This window comes from Bison bison, unplaced genomic scaffold (assembly GCF_000754665.1).
Source record: "Bison bison bison isolate TAMUID 2011002044 unplaced genomic scaffold, Bison_UMD1.0 scf7180017864458, whole genome shotgun sequence".
In the NCBI taxonomy this organism is placed as follows: Eukaryota; Metazoa; Chordata; class Mammalia; order Artiodactyla; family Bovidae; genus Bison; species Bison bison.
In genome coordinates, this window is record NW_011495020.1 from 5,503,901 (window position 1) to 5,513,291 (window position 9,391).

Here is a 9,391-nt window from a genome sequence, read left to right on the forward strand (position 1 = left end):
CTAGGAAGCTCTCAGAGAGCAGCTTCAACCCATCACCAGAGGTTAGTTGTTAATAATTTAGCCCCTTAACTACCTGATTTCTCCCTGAAGCACCCACTTCTTACTATTATTCATCCTAGAAACTGTATCCTCAATTGTGTTAGCATTTTTCATTAGAGGACTTATTTTCTAATTTCATAGATATCTTGGTAGCTCTTTCCTAAACTTTCTTCAGGCTTCCCCGGCGACTCAGTTGGTAAAGACTCCTGCACTGCAGGAGACCTTGGTTCAATCCCTGGGTTGGGAAGATCCCCTGGAGAAGGAAGTGGAAACCCACTCCAGTATTCTTGCCTAGGAAATTCTGTGGACAGAGGAGCGTGGTGGGCTATAGTCCATGGGATCTCAAGAATTGGACACAACTTAGCAGCTGCACCACCACCTCCAAACTTCTTCAAGGTCTAAGGGCTTGCATACCAGACTGTAAAGCCATTCCTGTAATTGCTGGGGAGACAGGGTATCCCTCAATTTTTTCTGGGGAATTTATGTCCCAGCTTGTAATTACTTTATATATATGATGTAATAAAAAGATTCTCTGGCAGTTTATCATCGAATTATAGCTGCCTTTGTAAAATAAGCCTCATTTATATGTTGTTTCCTCTACATTGGCTAAATGGCAGCAAATGAAATAAGGAAATGATGATCATTTCCCAGATGTTGTGAAAGCAACTGCTGCACCAACATAGTCATTTTTGGCTCCAGAGCAAACTATGAATGGAAAATCATGACTGTACGAATGTGTGTAAGTATAGATTATTACCATGGCAATGCAAAAGGCTACAGATTTCCCCCAATCACTACCCAATTTGTATATTTTGACCAAAATAATTCTCGAGGGAAAGTCCCTACTAGGTCATTTTTAAAAGAGAAGCATTTGTATTAGGGATGCTTGAAAAAATTTTAAGGATATTTACTCTCATTTTCTGTTTATATCTCTGTGTATGAGGCAAGAATAAGGAAAACTGATTGCAGTGTGATTTTCATTCTAACTGGTCTTTAAAATAGTATTTTTTATTGTAATAACTATCACCTCAGATAATAACTAGTAATTGGAATTTCTTAATGCTGAGTTTTTATTTTTATTTTTCATTAATGCTTAATGCTGCTCTATTTTTTAAATTTGGCCAAGTTGCTATTTTAAGATCATGGGTTTAAGCACTCCTCCATGAATTGGAGTTTTACTCTTAGGTACTTCCAAGAAATATTCATTTCTTTAATCTTATTTTCATTATATAATAAATTCAGTCACTTTAACATAGAAAAAGGACATTAGACCCTCCTCTCTTTAAAGAGCAAGCTGTGTGCACTTATATCAGGAGCTTTCCCATCATCATCTCTGGGCTTTTTCTTGAGGCAGGTTTGGATTTGGTACAGCTTGGGACAGAAGAGTGTAGAGACCAAGGCATGTGGGATCAACATGGGTGGCAACAGGCACGGATCAGCCTGCAATCCAAGGGGCAGGCAGGGGTCATCCTGTGATCCAAGGGGCAGGCAGAGTCTAATCTGGGAGCACTTGGAGCCAACAGAGGTGACATCAAAAGTCAAAGAGAAATGAGCCAGGAGCCCAGGAAGCTGCTAGGGGGAGCCAAATAAATGTGCAAAAGGTAACTTTCTTGCTTAGGATAAATATGTAGTCAATCTCTGGCCATATTTCTCAAGGTTTTCTGATCACAATTTAGCAAGAAATACATCTTGTATCGTGGTCTAAAAACACACATTAGAAAAATCCTTGCCCTCACCATGGAAGAGGCACTCTGATATATCCAGTTCTCCAAAGTCCTATTCTGTTTCATTTAAAAGTGTTGATGAAACTGGAGCCTATTATGCAGAGTGAAGTAAGCCAGAAAGAAAAACACCAATACAGTATACTAACGCATATATATGGAATTTAGAAAGATGGTAACAATAACCCTGTATACGAGACAGCAAAAGAGACACTGATGTATAGAACAGTCTTTTGGACTCTGTGGGAGAGGGAGAGGGTGGAATGATTTGGGAGAATGGCATTGAAATATGTATAATATCATATGAAATGAGTCGCCAGTCCAGGTTCAATGCATGATACTGGATGCTTGGGGCTGGTGCACTGGGACGACCCAGAGGGATGGTATGGGGAGGGAGGAGGGAGGAGGGTTCAGGATGGGGAACACATGTATATCTGTGGCAGATTCATTTTGATATATGGCAAAACCAATACAATATTGTAAAGTTAAATAAATAAAATTTGTTTTAAAAGGCACTTATTCTTCATTAAAAAAAAAAGTTGTTGGTAGGAGACATACAAATCTGATTTCATGATCTGCTAATTGATAGAAATCCATTGCCTAAAATGTACTGTCTCAGAGATTGGGGAGATTGGGATGAACAGAATACCAAAACAAAAACAAAGACTGGAGATATAGTGTCGGATTTTAAGGCGATTGAAAGCCCTTTGGAAAGTTAGGATGTAACACGTGAAACAACAAAACACATTTAAAATAGAATAAGTCAAAATAAGCAAATTAATTAAAAGACGCTTACTCCGTAAAAGAAAAGTTATGACCAACCTAGACAGCATATTAAAAAGCAGAGACATTACTTTGCCAACAAAGGTCCGTCTAGTCAAAGCTATGGTTTTTCCAGTAGTCGTGTATGGATGTGAGAGTTTGGCTCTTGTAGAAGAGTTTTGTGACCTGTCTTCTTGGTTTAAGACTCCAGGGCTGGATATGACTCAAGAGGTGATTAAAGGGGCTTATCTCTTTGTTGGATCTGATCCAATGTGAGAGTTGTTATGTCTTTGTTGCTTTGGCAAGGCACTGTCTTTCCTCCAACCTGAACTGATGTTACCAGTATTCATTGCTACTGGGTTAAGCCCCAAAGATAAAACTCATTTGAAAGTCTTTGTACCTGGTACGATGAGACAGTAACCTCCCTCCTGTCTCTGAAAAGTAGTGTCAGTTTTAAGGAAATCTCCCGGCTCTTTTGGAAAATCATCCCAAGGCCCTCCAAGGTAATGAGGGTGGCTGGAAGTCAGAGCCCTGGCTCTTCTTTTGGGGTTCAGCTCTCCCTTGGGGGTCTCCCGTTAGTGCTGGGATTGCCTCCTCTAGCTTTCCTACCTAGGAAGACCGAGGCTGGGGTTGCTTTAAAGATCTTGATGGGTTCAACTGCAGGAACCTACTGACCTCAAGCAGTGCTGTCCCCTAGAACCTCAGGAGTGCATCAGTGGCCACTCAGCCCTCTCTTGGCTCTCATGCCTACGCCGCCCCTGCTGTTCACTGCTTTGGTTAAAGTTGCTTCTGTATTGATCTTTCTTCTTTATAAGGTCCCTTATACTACTACTACTACTACTACTAAGTCACTTCAGTCATGTCTGACTCTGTGTGACCCCACAGACGGCAGCCCACCAGGCTCCGCTGTCCTTGGAATTCTCCAGGCAAGAACACTGGAGTGGGTTGCCATTTCCTTCTCCAATGCATGAAAGTGAGAAGTGAAAATGAAGTCACTCAGTCGTGTCCGACTCTTAGCAACCCCATGGACTGTAGCCTACCAGGCTCCTCCATCCATGGGATTTTCCAGGCAAGAGTACTGGAGTGGGTTGTCATTGCCTTCTCTGTCAAGGTCCCTTATAAATAAGGTTAATTACTCATCTTATTTATCTTCATAGCCTCATACTGTTGAATACACAGCACCTTGCATTGGTATTTATAAATATATTAACAGCACAATGAGAGTATATGATATTGTTGTTATTCTAGGTATCTCTGTAAGGCTGAAACTACAATTTCTTGTCTTTTCTTTAGGGAAATTACCATAAATTAATTACTATGGTTTTTCCAGTGGTCATGTATGGATGTGAGAGTTGGACTGTGAAGAAAGCTGAGTGCTGAAGAATTGATGCTTTTGAACTGTGGTGTTGGAGAAGCCTCTTGAGAGTCCCTTGGACTGCAAGGAGATCCAACCAGTCCATTCTAAAGGAGATCAGTCTTGGGTGTTCATTGGAAGGACTGATGCTAAAGCTCAAACTCCAGTACTTTGGCCACCTCATGTGAAGAGTTGACTCATTGGAAAAGACCCTGATGCTGGGAGGGATTGGGGGCAGGAGGAGAAGGAAACGACAGAGGATGAGAAGGCTGGATGGCATCACCGACTCGATGGATGTGAGTTTGAGTAAACTCTGGGAGTTGGTGATGGACAGGGAGGCCTGGCATGCTGCGATTCATGGGGTCGCAAAGAGTCGGACACAACTGAGCGAATGAACTAAACTGAATTATTGGAAATCAGTTCATCAAATTAGGTAGTATAAACTAGTTTAGTAGACACTTAAGTGGAAATCAGTTTGTCAAATTATTTAGGCTTAGATTAGCTTTGAAGCGGTGGATAGTGGACATCAAGGCGAAAATCCTTAGGAAGGTGCCAAGGAGCCTCAGAGAAAGAAAACATATAGAGACAGAAGTGGAGAACCAAAGTCAAACTTCATCTACTTAATAGATGTACTTACCTCAAATTATTCTGCCTATACCATTGCACACTTGCTTAAATGAAATCTCCTCCCTGCCTCTTTTAAATGGTGTATTTCCTCAGTATCTCCAAATAGAGCAGAGTGTTGCTTTTTGAGACTAGACACTGTGGCTGTCTCTCTTCTGCCCTCCCCACCCCTACCCCAAATCTACAATACTGGCATTAAGAAGATGCCCAATGATTGATTGTGAGTGGAAAGCACATAAAAACACATAAAACTTCATTCAGTCTCTTTCTTGCTCATTTTATTTTTAGCCTAGCAAGCAATAGTTGCAATGAGTATTTTTGTATGAATAAATAAATTTTCTCCATGGTCTCTGAATTCCACCCTCCCCTTTTTCTTTCAGGGCTGGAACAACCATTATCTCTGACAACTTTAAACTCACACTCCCTTGTATTCATTGTATCTGTAAGTATACAATAGAAGCATTACCTTCTTCAGTTAAAGTCTGGGGGGCGGAGCTATAACCAACAGTTATATCTCTCAGTTGACTTCCATATTTGTGATCAACTCTAAAGCCAAGGGGCTAGTTGAACCTGACTGCAGATGACATAAATATCAACTCCCTTGTGAAATTGTTAAGCTAAATAACATTCATATATCATTACAGAAGATGATGCATTTAAGAGCTCCAAATTTCTTTAATATTCAGAGTCTTTTTCAGGGTCTGTGTCAGATAACTGCTCAGATAAATGCTAAGGAAATACCTGTGTACGTTCCTGTGTGATAAAGACCAGTTCTTCTACCCTGAAAGAGTTCCACACCATTCCTCTACCAAGAGGAGCTCTTGATGCAACTGGTAGAAGTTTAGCAAGTAAGAATATTTCTGAGTAATAGTGTTGTACAAACACTGGAGTTTATTTCTGAGTTGCAGTTCACCAACTCTGGGTCTATATGCTTATCTATTTTTATGTTTATATTTATTTTTATATTTATTAATTTATTATGTGAATTATATAATTTGTATATTTGTTTTTCTTCCATGAAATATTTCTCAATATATTGTACCATAAACACAAGGCAAATGTAAAATGAACATTAACTTTTTCATTAAATTCTTCTATACCACCATTTTAAGAAGCACTTAGTAGTCTACCTAGTAAATGGATGATAAATGTGAATAAGTTTAAAATAAAATTTGCAAAACACAATATCTGCTTTTATATAACCACCCACAGTTTCTCCCAAGACTTCACTGTCAGCAGGAAGGAAGAAAATACTCAACAAAAAGAAACAGATAAGATAAATGGTTTAAATTTCACTTTAAAAAAATAGAAATATAGTTGATTTACAGTGTTGTGTTAATTTCTGCTATATAGCAAGGTGATTCAGTTATACATATATGTATATATTCTTTTTTAAATATTCTTTTCCATTACAGCTTATCATAGAAAGTTGATTATAGCTCCCTTTGCTATGTAGTAGGACTTTGTAATTTGCCCATTCTCTATGTAATAATTTACATCTGCCAATCCCAAGCTCCGGGTCCATCCCACCGCTCCGCCCCTTGGCAACCACACGTGTGCTCTCTATGTCTGTAAGTCCTATTTCTGTTTCATGAAAGTTCATTTGTGTCATAGTTTAGGTTCCACATATAAGTGATATCATATGGTGTTTGTCCCTCTCTTTCTGATTTACTTCACTTGGTATGATCATTTCTAGTTGCATCCATGTTGCTGCAGATGACATTATTTCTTTCTCTTTTATGGCTGAGTAGTATTCCCCTGTATACATGTACCACATTTTCTTTATCCTAAATGGTTCAAATTTGATGTCTCTTTGAATATCTGGATCTTAGGTTCTGTTTTCTCTAAAATACAGAAGATTGGTCCCTGTATTCTCAGGGGATACAAAAATCCAGGGAGCTCAAGTCCCTTGTACTGTGCTTAGTCACTCAGTTGTGTCCAACTCTTTGTGACCCCATGAATTGTAGCCCACCAGGCTCCTCTGGGCATTCTCCATGGCAAGAATACTGGAGTGGGTTGCCATGCCCTCCTCCAGGGGACCTTCCCAACCCAGGAATTGAACCCGGGTCTCCTGCATTGCAGGTGGATTCTTTACTATCTGAGCCACCTGGGAAGCCATTGTATTTGCATATAACCTACACAGTCCTCCAGTATACTTCAAATCATCTCTAGATGATATATGATACCTAGTATGATGTAAATTCTATATAAATAATTGTAAACACAATATAAATTCTATGTACATAATTGCCTTGTGTGGAAAATTCATGTTTTGCTTCAGAAATTCCTGAATATTTTCAATGTATGGTTGGTTAATCTGCAGATTCAGAACCCATAGATATGAAGCACTGACTGCATCAAGGATCTTTGTTCCAGGGGGTGCAAAGTAAAGGCATAGGAGATCCCTCTTGCCTTGGCACTCACCGAGGGAACACCCCAAATTCCTGTGTTCATTTCTTTAAGTCTTAGATAGTACCTAGATGTTAAGCTGATAAATACTTTTTCAGGAAGTTTTTTGGATGAGCGATCCACTCTTTGTGATCTAGGGTGATCTAGCAATCTGTTGTTGCTGTTGTTTCGTTGCTAAGTCATATCCAACTCTTCTGTGACCCCCATGGACTGTAGCCCACCAGTCTCCTTTGTCCATGGCATTTCCCAGGCAAGAATACTAGAGTGGGTTGCCATTTCCTTCTCTAGGGGATCTTTCCAACTCGAGGATTGAACCTGTGATTCCTGCATTGCAGGTGAATTCTTTACCACTGAACCACTAGGGAAGCTCAATCTAGCAAGCTAAGCAAGGTAGATAGCAATCTTTTGTAGGATCTTCCTTGATTATGTTTAATCATGCTCTTGCTTATACTTAATTTTAACTATAAATGCACAGTCATTTGTAAAGTAGCAACACTGCTGAAATTGGGGCACAAGCATGAGTAAGACCCAGACTTGTAGAGAAGAGAGTTTTTCATCTCTGTTTGCAAAGTGAATCATTATTTGTAAATGCTTCTAAAGAATGTAAATTATTTGTAAATAACATTTGTGCATTTTTAAAATGTAATTTTCATACACACATCTATGGCATAAATGGCCTGACCTGCTTTTTACAGAATCTCATACTTCTTCAGTCTTGAGACTCTGTTTCTGGGACTTTGGGTTGCTTCCAAATTTGCAAGTCCTTAGTAATGAATTACCCAAAAGAAATGTCTGGTAACTAAAGACTGGAGTTGTATTTGATATCTACATTGATAATCAGCAGCTTGATGCCATTCCTTATGTCCCACACAAACACATGTTCTTTGAGAGGAGGATCTAACCATTGTCTCTTCCTCCATTGATGGATACCCTATCAGCTCTTTTTAAGGTTAGTGGTTCCCTGTTCAAAGAGGGATTTCTGTCTTCTTAGCATTAACTACTTCCTTCTTCTTTCACTGATTCATCAAATATTTTTTGAGCACCTACTTTATGGTGCTTCTGCCCCCTTCTTATGATACCACATGTCTTGGGCCCCAGGCATTTCCCTGCCTTTGTCAAAGTCACAGTTTTGATCATTCTTCCAGCACTGTCCTAGATACACTAGAGGTTTTCCTGGTATTTGGACAGAGTGTAAAGTAAGCTAACTCAGCTTTAATTGAATGTTCTATGTCTTACTTGATGGAACTAATGAAAATTACAAGCATTTAAAAATCTGAATTACTTAAGTAAGGACAAAGTCATTTCATAAATTAATTAATATATCATTTATTAATTGTTATTAAATCCTTGTTAATTAAGTAAAAAGGTAGAGTTAAATGAAAAGATGGATGATTTCCTAAAGGAAATGAAATTGTGATTTAAAAATCTTCCTTAATTGGTTTAATTGACAAGCATGGCACTGTATCATTCAGAGCTACAGGCTGATGAAAGACTCGACATAAATAGAGCATATAGGGAGCAGGAAACAGTGAGCATTATTTTCCAGAGAATAACCATATTCTATTTTACTCTACTCCAGTGGTTATTAACTTTGTCTTGGTTAAGAATCCAATATACATAAGTCAACTAATGTTTATTGAGTATCCCATATATGTCAGGCATTTAGGGCATAACAGAGGATTGATTTGAACAAAAATAGATCCTGTAGAGAATTTGGTGAAAGCTAAGGGTGGAAGTGAGAAATAGATTTAAGGGACTATATCTGATAGAGTGTCTGATGAACTATGGATGGAGGTTTGTGACATTGTACAGGAGATAGGAATCAAGACCATCCCCAAGAAAAAGAAATGCAAAAAAGCAAAATGGCTGTCTGAGGAGGCCTTACAAATAGCTGTGAAAAGAAAGGAAGTAAAAAGCAAAGGAGAAAAGGAAAGATATACCCATTTGAATGGAGAGTTCCAAAGAATAGCAAGGAGAGATAAGAAAGCCTTCTTCAGTGATCAATGCAAAGAAATAGAGGGAAACAATAGAATAGGAAAAACTAGAGATCTCTTCAAGAAAATTAGAGATACCAAGGGAACATTTCATGCAAAGATGGGCTCAATAAAGGACAGAAATGGTATGGACCTAACAGAAGCAGAAGATATCAAGAACAGGTGGCAAGAATACACTGAAGAACTGTACAAAAAAGATCTTCACGACCCAGATAATCACAATGGTGTGATCACGATCACTCACCTAGAGCCCGATATCGTGGAATGTGAAGTCAAGTGGGCCTTAGGAAGCATCACTACGAACAAAGCTAGTGGAGGTGATGGAATTCCAGTGGAGCTATTTCAAATCCTAAAAGATGATGCTGTGAAAGTGCTGCACTCAATATGCCAGCAAACTTGGAAAACTCAGCAGTGGCCACAGGACTGGAAAAGGTCAGTTTTCATTCCAATCCCAAAGAAAGGCAATGCCAAGAATGCTCAAACTACTG

The 9,391-nt window shown here is 39.0% G+C and overlaps 1 long non-coding RNA gene across 1 annotated transcript in view; it reads left to right on the forward strand.

Moving 5' to 3' along the window:
* Nucleotides 1–4,134: 4,134 nt before the first annotated feature.
* Nucleotides 4,135–9,391, forward strand: part of LOC105002839 — a 9,558-nt gene continuing 4,301 nt past the window's right edge. Inside the window, exons 1-2 of the long non-coding RNA XR_827034.1 lie at nt 4,135–4,172; nt 4,881–4,942. This is a non-coding gene — a long non-coding RNA (uncharacterized LOC105002839). The remainder of the gene's footprint in view (nt 4,173–4,880; nt 4,943–9,391) is intronic.